Source organism: Eschrichtius robustus, chromosome 1 (assembly GCF_028021215.1).
Source record: "Eschrichtius robustus isolate mEscRob2 chromosome 1, mEscRob2.pri, whole genome shotgun sequence".
In the NCBI taxonomy this organism is placed as follows: domain Eukaryota; kingdom Metazoa; phylum Chordata; class Mammalia; order Artiodactyla; family Eschrichtiidae; genus Eschrichtius; species Eschrichtius robustus.
Window position 1 is genome coordinate 190,178,895 of NC_090824.1, and position 15,123 is coordinate 190,194,017.

A 15,123-nucleotide genomic window follows, 5' to 3' on the forward strand; every position below is an offset into this window, starting at 1 on the left:
GGAAGAGTTTAGATAAGAAAACCCTTGTTCTAAGTCTTTATCCAAAACTTGAATCACCTGAGGGATTTATATTTTAAGATTCAGGAAGGGAAAGTAGTCAAATTATTTTCATCTCCATTTGCTCTGATTTATTTATTCTGCTGGTATCAGGAGAACTAATGTTGAAATGCCTTAAAATAAGTTCTATCTATTTACAGCTCTCTGTGAATCTGGAAGTCACAAAATCTTTGTAAATTTTCCAAGTCTTTGAAAACAGCCTTCACGATATGTGCTTTCAGGCCACAGGCATATGGTGAGAGTGTGCTTGCCTTCCAAAAGCAGACATTGAGAAACAGGAGAGTTTGGATACAGTTTAGACAGTTTTTGAACTGATTTAGCAGTAATGGGTCAACTCTGTTAATGACTATATTTTATTTTCTTGAGAGCATACATTGTGGATGTTCTCATGGATTTCCATATATATATCTATTTCAGAATTTTTAATATTTTATCTGGCATGTACTTCATTCGTATTAATGACTAGACGTGAGTATGGTCATTTTAATGATATAAACCAAAAACACTGTATGTAATTCTCTTGTAATTGACGAGCTCAAGTTCTAGCCTATTTTTTAATTGAAATACATTTGACATATAACATTGTATAAATTTAAGGCGTACATGTTTTTTGATACATTTGTATATTGTAGTATGATTGCTATTGTAGTGATAATTAGCACCTCTATCACATTACATGAATTGTCTTTTTTTAGTGGTTACAATCATTAAGTTCTAGTCTCTTAGCAAGTTTGATGGTTGTAATACAATGTTGTAATCGATATTCTAGCCTATTTTCTTCTTATATTGGGTTACTATAAAAATGTGTCTGCCAAAACCACTTGTAAACAAGTAGGTAATATGAACAGATTCTCATGTGAATTGATCTGAATGTTTACCAGCAAATAGATACATTTTGTTCCTATAAGACAAATAAGCAACTTTTTTGTATTTGTAGTGATATTTTAAGTTGGTAGATAAAATAGGGATGATAATACAACAAAATCTTCTGTCAGTTTTAATAATAGCAAATGTGGTTTTTGGTGCTCTGTTTGTTTTTATGGTGCCCTTTTGGAAAAAGGCATTTTTTGAGGCCAGAAAACAAGTGATTTTTGAAAGGCCATACAAAATGTTATTTCAAATTTAAACATAATTGAAATATATTAGCAAAAACTTACTCATATCAGAATTGAATTCAGGAACTCATTGAATGACAAAATTGTTTATACCTAAGAAGAACAGAATCAGAACTTAGCAGTAGATTTCTAGACACTATTTTCAAAATAATTTTTTGTGTGCACTGAGAAATGAGCAGGCATATATGCTTTATACAGTTATGGTACATTTTCCTGTAAATAGTATATTCTTGAAGAATTGAATTTAACTTGAATTTTTAATAGATTTTATTGAATAGAATAAATAATAGAATATTATTTATTATAATAATAATAAAATAAATAGAATAAACTAATAATAATAAAGTTTACCCAAAGACACAGAGCCAGTAAGCAAAACTCAGATCATAAAGACTTCAGAGCTTACCTATTTTTTAAATTTTTATTTTATATTGGAATATAGTTGATATACAATGTTGTGTTAGTTTCAGATGTACAGCAAAGTGATATAGTTATACATATATCTATTCTTTTTCAGATTCTTTTCCAATATAGGTTATTACAGAGTATTGCGTATAGTTCCCTGTGCTATTCAGTAGGTCCTTGTTGAGTATCTATTTTATATATAGTAGTGTGTATGTTAATCCCAACCTCCTAGTTTATCCCTCCCCCTGTCTTTCCCCTGTGGTAACCATAAGTTTGTTTTCTATGTTGTGAGTCTGTTTCTGTTTTGTAAATAAGTTCATTTGTATCATTTTTTAGATTCCACATATAAGTGATATGGCATTTGTCTTTCTCTGTCTGACTTACTTCACTTAGTATGATAATCTCTTGGTCCATCCATGTTGCTGCAAATGGCATCATTTCATTCTTTTTTTATGGCTGAGTAGTATTCCATTGCATATATGTACCACTTCTCCTTAACAGCTTACATATTTAATTACCATCCTGTGTGTGATATTCCTGTTTCTTGGAGTGTGGGTAGAGAACTCTGAGCTTCCTGTCAATTTCTTGCTCCCTTTCTTGTAGGGCTGTCTTCCATCTTTGCAAAGTGATCAGATAGGAGTAAATGAATGGGAAGTATGGAAATGTCATTGGCTTAAATGTAAATTAATAGAATATACAAATTGAAGGTACAAATGGTAGAAGTACCAGAAAGTTATATACTATTGCTTTCTTTGTGAGTTTACCCTTTGTGTGATAGTTCTTGCAAATTGGTGGCACCAGTTTCATGAGATTTGAGGGGTAATAAAAGGTCTGCTGATTTTTATCTTTATCCACCTTAGTGCGAGTTTCAAATCCTTTGTTATTTATTTATTTTTATGAAGGTACAATTTACATAGAGTGAAATGCATTAATATTAATTGTACAGTGCAGTGTGTTTGACAAATGCATACACCCATGTAATCTATGCCTTTATCAAGATTTAGAAGTTTCCATTCTCCCCAGAGAGTTCTCTCTTGCCCTTTCTCAGTCAATCCCCACACCTCCCTCTCAGATTTCTATCACTGTAGATTAGTTTTGTCTGTTCTAGAACTCCATATAAATGGAATCATGCAATGTGTTCTCTTTTGTATCTGGCTTCTTTAATATATACTGTATAATCTTTGAGATTCATATTGGCTGTGTGACTCAACACTTTTCCCCTTCTATTTCTTGAGTGGTATTTCATTGTAAGAATATTATTATAATTTGTTTATTCATTTTCCTGTTGGATGGATATTTGTGTTGTTCTCCGTTTTGATTATTATAAATCAAGTTGCTGTGAACATTCTTTTTTGTTTTTTGACTTGAAAGCATTTTATTAAACATTTTTGGATGTTGCTTCCTACTTTTAAGTATAAAAAAAAGCATTTCAATAAAAACAAATACATAATGAAGTCATCTTCCTTTATGTGAAGAAATATGAATGAACTGTGCATTAATATTTAAAGGCAAAGTAGTTCATTGCCAAAACTTTAAATATCTCAAGAGCACAACAAATTCTGAACACACTAAGATCATGTTGCTACTTCAGTATTCTTGGGAATGGTGAGTGATTAGTTGGTCTGTGGTTTAGGATTGGTTTCCATGCTTGTTTGTTGAGCTTCTTCTCCCTCTGAGAGCTTTTCATCATTTTCCAGTGTTTGTTGAAGTTCATGGATGGTGCTGAGAAGAACGTGAAACTGTTTCCTTCTCAATTCCAGCTTATCTTCAATACTTCCTTTAATATGTGAAAGATTCTCTAATTCCTTTCCCAGAGCCTGTAGTTCCGTTAATGTCTCACGCCTGTCTGGACGACGCAGAATCACTTTTGCCAATGCATCATATTCTTGGCTATCTTTTCGTATTCGTTTTGCTTGAAGAATTTGCTTTTTGCACTCAGTGATTTTTTCATGTGCTCCAGCAATGCTACCTTCTATTTCTTTGTAAATTTTTTCATTATTTTCCATTTCTCTGAGGTTCATATCATATACCAGCAAACTTTTGCCCATTGAAAATTCACATTGGGACAGTGTGCTCAGCATACGTTGGTACTGGTTGTATCCCTCTTCCTGGGATCCAGAGTTGTACCATTTAATGAAACTTTTCGCTAGCAGATTAATTTTCTCATCATCTCCAGTGCCATCTCCATCAATGAGGAGACGCTTCCATATGACTTTGTTATCAGTCACAGCTCCCACGGCGTGCGTGGTGGCGACGGCTGCTGTGAACATTCTTATACAAGTTTTTTTTGCGATCAAATGTTTTTCTTTTACCTACAAATAGAATTGCTTGGTCACAGGGCAGATGTATTTTTAACTTTCATAAGATGCTGCCAGACCATTTTCCAAAGTGGTTGTACAGTTTGAAATTCCCATTTTATATTCCCATTAGCAATGTATGGGAATTCCCCTTGCTCTAAATCCACTCCACATTTGGTATTGTCAGTCTCTTTAATTTTAACAGTTTTAGAAGGTATCTTTTTATAACTTTAATCTTTTCAATCTTTCTTTGAGATTAGAGTTTTAAACTGTTCTGTACTGTAAAAGCAATATATTTTACAGAATTTGGAAAAGACTGAAGATTTTAAGTAGTAATGTAAAAATTACCTATAAGTCCGTAATTTAGTTTTCTAAACATTTAGTATAAAATTATTTTCATATATATAAATTATAATCTTATACTCTTTTGTCATTAAATAAGCCCCCAAACCTTGAATTTTATGACATAATATTATTACACTATAGAGTATATTATAATTCATGTTACCATTTGTCAACTTTTTGGGATGTGGATTGCCCCTAATTTTGTCCCGATATAAATAATACTGTGTGTGAAAAATTCTTTTTCTTTTTTTTTTTTTTACATTTTTTAAAACATCTTTATTGGAGTATACTTGCTTTACAATGTTGTGTTAGTTTCCGCTGTATAACAAAGTGAATCAGCTATATGTATACATATAACCCCATATCCCCTCCCTCTTGCGTCTCCCTCCCACCCTCCCTATCCCACCTCTCTAGGTGGTCACAAAGCACCGAGCTGATTTCCCTGTTCTGTGTAGCTGCTTCCCACTAGCTATCTATTTTACATTTGGTAGTGTATGTGTGTCAGTGCTACTCTCACTTCGTCTCAGCTTACCCTTCCCCCTCCCCGTGTCCTCAAGGCCATTCTCTACATCTGCGTCTTTATTCCTGTCCTGCCCCTAGGTTCATCAGAACCTTTTTTTTTTTTTTTTTTAGATTCCATATATATGTGTTAGCATATGGTATTTGTTTTTCTCTTTCTGACTTACTTCACTCTGTATGATAGACTCTAGTTCCATCCACCTCACTACAAATAACTCAGTTTCGTTTCTTTTTATGGCTAATATTCCATTGTATATATGTGCCACATCTTTATCCATTCATCTGTCAATAGACACTTAGGTTGCTTCCATGTCCTGGCTATTGTAAATAGAGCTGCAATGAACATTGTGGTACATGACTCTTTTTGAATTATGGTTTTCTCAGGGTATATGCCCAGTAATGGGATTGCTGGGTCATATGGTAGTTCTGTTTTTAGTTTTTTAAGGAACCTCCATACTGTTCTCCATAGTGGCTGTATCAATTTACATTCCCACCAACAGTGCAAGAGGGTTCCCTTTTCTCCACACCCTCTCCAGCATTTATTGTTTGTAGATTTTTTGAAGATGGCCATTCTGACTGGTGTGAGGTGATACCTCATTGTAGTTTTGATTTGTATTTCTCTAATGATTGGTGATGTTGAGCATCCTTTCATGTGTTTGTTGGCAATCTGTATATCTTCTTTGGAGAAATGTCAATTTAGGTCTTCTGCCCATTTTTGGATTTGAAACATTCTTATAACTAAATCTTGTGTGTGATTCAGACTACTTCCTTGGGGCAACTTCCTGCCAGATCACAGTGTTGTCTCATTGTCTCATTTCCAGTCTTTATAGCTCATTGTATTTAACAGAAATTCCAGAATAATGTAAAATCCCACAGTTGCTATCAGGTGTCCTTATCGTTTGCCTGCTTAAGAAGAATTCCTTCCTCACCACTAAGACTTGGCAGCTTATTTATGGTAGATGTTCTTTCTGTTAGGAAGTGATGCTCGTGAATGTTGCTTTCCACATTAATTTCAGTTGTGATAAATGTTCCACTCATGGAGGCACTCTGTGCCATGAGCACAGAACGTGGAAACTTACCCAGTTTGGGTAGTTCTGTGAAACTCCTGTGTCTACCGCCTGGTGTGTTACAGTGAAGGCACTTAAAAAACCCTATATTGTGTGAAAAGTCAGTGAAAGTAAGACCTGAGGAATGAGTTGATGTGAGCCAACTGAGGGTTAGGGAGGGCGGTGGAAACAGGCAAGGGTGAGAGAACAGGATGCACTCTGACAGCGCTAAGGTGGGAGCAGATGCATCTTAGAGCTGAAAAGTGGCCGGGTTGGCTGAAGCATAGTGAGCGCAGGGGACAGGGGTGCTGGACGGGGCTGAAGGGGAAGCAGGGCCACGAGGTCCAGGCCTCTCACCTGGTTCAGGATTTTGACTGTTACAGCTTGCAAGAATGTGATAACAATGACTGATATTAAGTGTCCTTTTTTTCACTTTTTCATGCTTTTTCACCTTAAATTTCACCCTGGCAGATACTGGCATTGTGAATTTTTTTTTGTACATGATAAATTTTTGTTTATTCCCTTTTTCTCTGGACTTTTTCCATTTTTTTCTTCCTCTCTGTCTTCACTATCTTGCTTTCTTCCCCCATAAATATAAATGCTTACTACATGCCGGACCCTGGAGATGATTTTTGAATACCTCTCCTTTTGAAGCTTGTGGTTAAGTCTCTTGTAGACAGACTCCAATTTGGTTGTGTTTCATCATTTTTTACCTATTCTGAGTATCTGCCTATCTCCCTCCATTCATCCCTTCTCTTCTTTCTTCTTCCCTTCCTTTTTTGGCATTTAGGATTTTTAGTTGGTTATTACTTAAATAATAAATGAATACATTGTTGTACAAAATTAACACATAAAGAAAAATATAAAAGCAGTAATGAAAGGTATGTTTCCTCTCACTTCTACTTCTCTTCCCAGAAAATATGTACCGTCCATCAAGGGTTTGATCCATGCATGTACACTCATACCATGCCTTTCACTAACATAGGTTTTTTATTTAAAAATTATTTCTAAGAAGTCCCTGGAACTCTTTCTCTGCCTGTACGTATGTATCTTTCTCATTTTTTAAATAGCCGCATAATAGCATGGCATATGGACGAACCATAATTTGTATATTGTCTGTTACTGATGGATATTCCAATTGTTCCAACTTTTTCACTGGGTATTATACCAATAGTTCTTTGGTAAACATTCTTGTGCATATATTTTTGTGCAAACATGCAAGTAATCCTTAAGGATAAACCCCCTAGGTGTGGAGTTGTGGGTATAATCAAGTATAGACACTTAAAATTTTGATAGATACTTCAAAACTGCTTAATCAAAGGCTTCATCAATCTATATTTCTATCAGCATGAAAGTGCCCATTTTCTAGCATTCTAAACAGTAATTGATATTATCAGTGTTTTTAACTTTTTGAATCTAATTGATTAAAAATGATATATTTTAAATTTACATTTCCCAGTTACTTGTGAGAGTGAGTACTCTTTTCTCATTTTTATTTCAATTTGTATTTCTGCTTTGAATTTCCTGTTCACAGCAGGACTGATTTTCCATTTCACATGTGTCTTCATATTTCAGTGGAGGTTAGTAAAGGTTGCTTCAGGAGCTGCTATCCAATGCTATTTTAAATGACAGCTTTAAAAGTTGGATTTTGAAAGTGATAGGGGCAAGGTTGAGTGATAACCATTATGTAATGTCAATTCTGTCGATTTCCCTGGGCAAGTTTTTTAGCGTGTTTAAACCTCAGCCTCCTCATTTAGAAAGTGGGGATAATAATAGTACCTACTATTTGTCATGAGGGTTAAATGTTTTTGTGGGGGTTAATTAATATAAAGTGCCTAGGATAATGGCTGGCACAAAAATTCGACTGTCTTCATTTGTTACGTAATGTTGTCACTGTTGTTACTTATTACCACTTTTATTATCAACATTTTGTTAAAGTCAGAGGTGTCTTTGGGAAAAATGCCACTGAATGAGCAAATTAGCAATACTAGGTATAATTTCAGGTCTCTGTTTTACCCAGTACAGTGGTTCTGGATTTACTCCCTTTCCCCTGAGTTGGCTTTTTCATTCCCAGAATTTATGCATTTATACTTCCTTCATGGTCTTAAAGATGTGGTCAAAAAAGAAACAAAGAGAAAACCATAGTAAGTGGAGTATATTCATGGGGGCGGAAGGAAGCTGCTCTTCTGGACCTTGAAATCATACCTACACAGCATGTCGTGAAACCTGTCACATGATGAAAGCTGGATTTCAGAGGCACCTTCCTTATTATACAAACTTCTGCTTCAAAGACAGAAAGAATAAAGGGAAGCAAACCTACTCGCTTAGCTTGCCCTCAACAAAGGCTTAGGGGATTTTCTGAGGCACAGATGTGTGTAGTTATGGTTAGATAGACTGACTCTTAATGGAATTTAAATGCGCAACTGGGAAGAAAAGACTTTTTTGAAATATGAGTTTCTTCTTTAAAAAATCTTCAACAGAAGATGAGGATGATGGGGTCCCTCTTATTCCTAAAAGGAACCTCTGCATTCCAGTTTCTGATTGAATGTAGATACCTTGGTTTGCTTCCATATAGGAACAGTCTCTGAGGAAACGGTCATAGACAGTGAGGTTTGGGGGCACCAGGAGGCCCACTGTGCTGATAGCCTTGCTCTTAACTTTCAGAGTTCAAGGACTTTGCCTTTAGGTTTTAAGTGTTGGCCATCTACTTTGTCTTCCAAGTCCTACCTGGAGGAGCAACCGTTAAACTACTATTAATCACTAACACCCTAATTGGCATTTATTATATCCCTTTTATTTAAAGAAGGTGGGTAAGATTAAGGCATGGAAGAAATTAGAAGTTGGGGATTAGGAGAAATAAGGGAATTCCTTTGAAATGTATGCCTAACTTGAAGAGGGCAGGCCTGGATGAGATGACAGAATTGATTGAAGTGATGGAGATGAAGACAAGAGTGAATACAGAGGCAGGTGTCTGTGAGGAAGCTGAGAGGACAGTGACCCCACCCATGCCTGAGTCCGCTCTGCCTCCCCCCATTTCACCCCCTGGACCAAGAATTGATCATACGTTGACGGTTTCTTCTATTTCCCTCCTCTCTCCTTCTCCCTCCTACCTCCTCTTATTAAGATTTTGACCATTTAACTTATCCTCTAAGTTGAAGAGGAGCCCATGGATTAAAAGTGAAGGATTTTCTCTCCACTTGAATGTGCATCAGCATGCATTACCTTCTCACTCATTTACTCAGGGAAACAGTTGGTCAACAAAATTTGGAGGGGGTTCTGGAAAATACCAAAAGTAAAACCAGGAATATTTCATAAAATCCACTTTTATTTCTAGCCTATAGATGTAGATTTTAGATAGTTTGACTACAAAATAGGCAATTGATTACCATTAACCAGGATGGGAAACATGAAGAGAAAAGCAGATTGCAAAATGGAAAAATTTAGTTTTGGAAATCTTAAGTTTGAGGTGCCTATGGGTCATTCAGGTAGAACTGTTTTATAGCCAACTGAAAATATGGCTCTGGAGCTCCAGAAAGAGGCTTAGGCTGAAGATACAGATTTGGAGTCATTACTTTAAAAAGCTTCAAATATTGATTATTTATAGAAAACTGCTTTAGTAATAGTTCATCTTTCAATGAGGTTAAACGCAATTGCTTTTTTTAAAAATCTACTACATTGTAAAACTTTTTTCTAAATTTTGGTTTTATAACATTGTTTTAACTTTTCAGTGATTCTCTACTGTCAAATTTCTGCTTGTACTTAATTATTTCTCTTGTATCTTTTTGATTTGATAGTCTAATTCTAATGCATTTGTATAATGTATTTTAGAGCAAAGAATAACTAAGTAGGATCCAACAAAGAGAAAAGACTAATTAAAATAACCCTCAGTTAGTGTGTAAAATAACCCTCAGTTAGTGTGACCTTTTTGTATTCTATATTAAAGGGTTAGCATCTATTTATAATTAAAACATGAATTTATTATTTGAAAATCTTTCCTGAACCATGTTCATAATATAAAATATAAAACTCTAAAATATCAAGATAATTATTAATTGCAAATATGTTATGACTTGCTAATGAACATTAAGACTAACTGAAGTAGCAGAATTTAGTGAAACAAATGGTTAGAATTGACAATCACAATGTAAACAGGATGTTAATTAATATATGACTCCCATTTTTTCCACTTTGTCTTTTGCTAAACAAGTTTAAGAGTGATACACTCCATGTGGACTGAATTTCATAATACCCATTTAACAGATCTTCTTAATGCACCCAAGTTTGACAAAAATCAGAATCCAATTTACTCCATCTAATCTAGAAATATTTATACTATTTTAGAGACTGAGTTTCGAATTCCTGTTTCCATCATCTTTGCATCTAAGTAGCAGTCATATTCCCACAACCCTTTATAATCTACCTTTGTTTTTGCCTGTCAGATATAATACTGCCATTTTAAATTTCTGAGCCGCTTACTCTTCTTGCAAGTAGGGGGCATCTCTTACACCGCATTAAATCATCTATTTGTTTATCCACCAAAATGCTCATCATATTTCTTTGTACATTTGTAAATGTCTTATCCGAATGGAACTTTTTGTTAGACTATCTCCAAATATCAGACACAGTATGAAATGTCTCTTCATTTTACACTCTGTCTAGTCATTCCATGCACTTCCAAACATGCTATAGAAGATAGACAAAGTGTTAAAGACAAGCTTAACAGTTCTAAGCAATCTTGTTTCTGTTCTCATATTTTTCTCCCCCATTTAAGAAGCCTGAGGAGAGTTGATGTTGTCCAGCTAACATGTAATGGGCCCTATTGCCTACGTGTGAGCAGTTGTATTTTAAAGTAGTCACCTTACAGATCACAGTGTTCAACATACCAAATTAAAAAAAAATTCTGAGATTAGAAGGTTCAAATGATGAAGAAAGATAGCTTAGATTTGTTGCTACTTAGCAATCAGGTGAAACTGAGCAAAAAATGTTGTCTCTTGAATTTCTCTGGGTGTAAAATATACTACTTAGCAATCAGGTGAAACTGAGCAAAAAATGTCGTCTCTTGAATTTCTCTGGGTATAAAATATACTTAAGTTTAAAAAAATGATTGGTGTCAGACTAGATGATATTTGAGTTTACCTCAGTGTAAAATTAATATCAAATTTTAAAGTACTTAATATTTTATGTTTTAATTATTATCATTCCATTCCATTTTCATGAGGGGGAATTTGTTTTTTTCAGTGATCTACTTTTTATTTGAAAATATATCCATTACTCTCAATAGCTTTTAATCAATATAGAAGACTAAGCAAATGATGTATTTTGTTTTAATAATTTCATGCCACTTTACTTAAGTAATCCTTCTCAAGGCAAGATTCTTTTTGTAATATTTTAGTCTGTACCATTCACTTCTGTGTACTTTTTTGACACTTAAGAGAATTCATCTCCATTTTGTGAAGTATGAATTACTCTATTTTTTAGTATTGAAAAAAAAGGGAATAGGAGGTTGCAAATAAATTATAGAGAAGTAGCAGCTATTTTTGCGAAGAGGCTGTGGGAAAAATGAGGACAAATCAGGACATGATCGTCTGCATTTTGGGAATGCATTCCAGTGGCATCTTGCTGGGGAGGCTGAGTGGGGGAATGACAAAGTCTAATAGGAAGTGCTTTGGCATTTAAGTTGCTTTGGTCATAAGCACAGACGGGTGACCCTGGCTGAGTAAAGATGATCCAAAATGTTCCTTGTCATGCATCCTAGTTATTCTGCATCTCTGCAACGGCAGTGAGAGTCAACCACTTTGAGTCATAAAATCAGGCACTGAACTCCTAAAAGATGAGACACTTCTAGGTGTCCACATCATCTGAAACAAAGCAAAGGGGGAACAAGGCAAGCATCTCACGAAATCCTGCAAAGCAACCAGGAGACGTTTCTGCCCAGCAATGCATGGTGAACCATAACTAACAATGAATGACTGGTTGTTTTTTATTTCACATATATAAAGTATCATTGACTTTTTTCTCTATTTAGTGTGCTGTACTGTTTTAAAGAATATGAAACTATGTATACGTTACCTGAATTTTATTTTGGATAAACTTATTTTTCTAAAAGGTCTTGAACAACACCATTGCAAATTACCATATCATACAAAAATGAGCTTTCTTATGAAGTCTTAGAAATTGAAAAGAATTCCTAATTAAGGCCATGTGACAATTTGTTTCAATGTTTTACATAAAACTGTCAGGAATTTTAAATCAACTAGCAACTTTTTAAAAAAATTATTAATTAATTAATTATTTTATTTTATTTGTTTTGGCTGAGTTGGGTCTTTGTTGCCGCACACGGTCTTTCTCTAGTTACGGCTTGCGGAGGCTACTCTTTGTTGCGGTGCGCGGGCTTCTCATTGCGGTGGCTTCTCCTGTTGCAGAGCACGGGCTCTAGGCGCGCGGGCTTCAGTAGTTGTGGCACACGGGCTTTGTTGCTCCGCGGCATGTGGGATTTTCCTGGACCAGGGCTTGAACCCATGTCCCCTGCATTGGCAGGTGGATTCTTAACCACTGTGCCACCAGGGAAGCCCTAAATTGACTAGTAACGTTAAAAACTAATATCTGAACCAAATTCCTTAGTTGTAGTTTATTTTTAAATACTCTAATAATGCTACATATTTTTTTATTGTAGTATTACATTCAGTTCTGTTCCTTTGAGTAAGAAGGTGACTGAGGGACAGATTGGATGTACAGAGGAAATCGCCCTGACTTGGGACCAGCAGTGGTGGATGATGGGACCTTGTTCTGTTACTCGTTGGCTGAGTGAGCTTAGATATGTTGGCACCACCTCATCTATCTGCCCATGAAAGATTGTCCATGTCCACTGACTGAGAGCCTGCTCTGTGCCGGGCAGCATGATTACTGATCTTTATTTTACAACAGTACTTCATGGTGGGCATTATTACACCCATTTTATAAATGAAGAAAGTGAAGTTCAGAAGGTCAAGCAGCTTGCCCAGGGTCACACTGCTAGTGAGCTGCCAATGCTGAGATTCTGAACTGTCTGCATATAAAGCCCATGTGTTCATTCCACGAATTTATAATTCTCTGAGTTACTTATACTTCACTTTGGGAATCTCTATCCCGACCATATTCTACTTTTTTATACCTTTTTTACTGCTGAGAATTCTTCTGAAAACCTGTTATTGATTTTTAACTAACCACATTTTGAGCAATTGTTCCTTGACACATTTTTCTAAATCTGATTGGTTTAGATCACAGATCTTCTCAAGACAAACTAATTTCATGTCGTCCGTCAAGCTGGATGAGTCTGTTCTCATTCCTTTAGATGATTGTAAATAAAATTACTGAAAATGGTGTCCTCTTACCTCTCAGTGACAGGATTCTTCTCAGGGCATCTTGCCGCCAATATATTGTTGTGTAATTATTTCATCAGGTGGTTGTTGGGTTTCATTTGTAATCTCCCTGTCCATGGTTTTCTCTACAGAAATAGAAGAATTAAAAGAAAAAGTGCAGCTCATGAGAATGTTCTCCTGGCAGAACGGCAAATTCTTTTTGTAAATGATGTAGAGTTACAGAGTCCTGGTTTATCATCCAAACCTCTGCTAGTTCGTTCTTTTCAGAATCTAATTCTCTTGCTTTCTTATATTTTCATTGTACATGCTGAGATCCAGCTGTATAAAAATGTCTTCAGGCTCAGAGGTTCCTTTTGTAATAGAAAGAAACTTTAATTGCTGCAAGGCTGAAGATATCAGCTGTGTTCAAAAATAGCTACACTGTTTTAGCAAGATATACATTAATTTCCCCAGTGGTGAAAAATGTTTAAAAAATATAAATGAAGTAGTTAGTCCCTATAGGATCAAGGAAATAATGACAAACTATTTTAATTATTTTTAGAAGTTCAGACTTTAGCATTCTTATCATCTTATTACTTCCAGTAAGTTAGCTTCCTTTGGGTGCTTACATCGTAGGCAAATCCCAGGCAAATTCTGTGACAAGCTGTGCTTCATCTTATGTCTCTGTACTTTACATCTGGAGATTATGGAATTTAGATATTGACTTTGACATAATTTTATAAAATTGGTGTAGTAAGATTAGCCCTTCTCTTTTGTCTACAGGGTTGATATCTGGCTGCTGTAAACCCTCGTAAGTCAGTTCTGAAGGTTTAAGAACTGGGGAAAGCGGGATGGAGTGGAGTGAGGTAGAATCTGCTCTCCTCTTTTGTAAACTCTGGAATGATATTTATTAGGCTGTATGGAGTCGAAGCCAGAGAATTAGGGTCAGTAGCTCCCCCAGGTTTATATTCACCTATAAGTGTCATACATACATTGTTTGATCATTTTATGCATGTTGTCAGTACTGAATAAAATTTATTAAGTAGATATTAGTTAGGAAGGGCTTTGTTTAGAATTCTTTGCATATTGTGATACCTAATGGTGGAATTTTCTAATAGTTGAGTTGACACATCTTAGATGATTTTTCTTTAATTTTATTTATTTAATTATTAAAATGTATGTTACACAGCAGTATATGACTACATCTCCAAAGAAATTAAAGTATTTCCAGATAAGTTGATCTATCCTCAAATCTACTTCTCCAGGAAATAAAATACATTGTTATCAGTTTGGTATATATCCTCCAGACCTGGATTTGATATATTTTATATATATATATACATACATACATACATACACACACACACACACACACAGAGAAAACGTACAGTGTTGCTTTGTATGTGTGTGTTTTATATAAATAGTACCATACTTTGTATTGTTGATCATTTTTCAAGAAAGTTTTTCAAGGGTTTTCCAGTTAGCAGCTCTGGTTAAAAAGAGTTCCATACCACCATTTCTATCTCAGGCAAAACTGTGAAGGGGATGAAATTTTTTTCTTGGCCTCTATTATTTTGTGCATTATCTTTTTCGTCCATCTTTGTTTTTCAATCCCTCCTCTCTCCTTTCTCATCCTATCACTTAGACCTTAAGGAAAGGATTCCTATCCTTCACTTTGAACGTAAGTCAGTGTATTACTTACAACACATATATTAATTGTTAGCACCAAGTACAAAATAGAATGCTTTGTTGCAGTTAAAAGAACTTCCAGTACCAATAAGACAATGTGGACCTGTTTTAGGGAGCATGAGATTTCTTCTTTGTCCCTGAAGCCCCACCTATTAGGTACCTGCTCATTCTGTGAGGCCATGAAGCCAACTCAGCCCAAGCATATTTTGAAAGAAAAAGCACAAATTTTGAACAGGGCTTACATTTGATTATGGAACCATTTGTCGGAGTTCCAGTTTATAATTTGAAATCACGGGGCTCCTCTACTCAACCA

General features: G+C 35.3%; 1 protein-coding gene and 1 pseudogene across 1 annotated transcript in view; one reads left to right on the forward strand and one right to left on the reverse strand.

Annotated features, from left to right (window-relative positions):
* GPR158 (G protein-coupled receptor 158) overlaps positions 1-15,123 on the forward strand; it is a 318,887-nt gene that overhangs the window by 202,772 nt on the left and 100,992 nt on the right. The gene's annotated exons all lie outside the window — the stretch shown is intronic.
* Positions 3,191-3,847, reverse strand: LOC137768390 (THO complex subunit 7 homolog pseudogene; annotated as a pseudogene).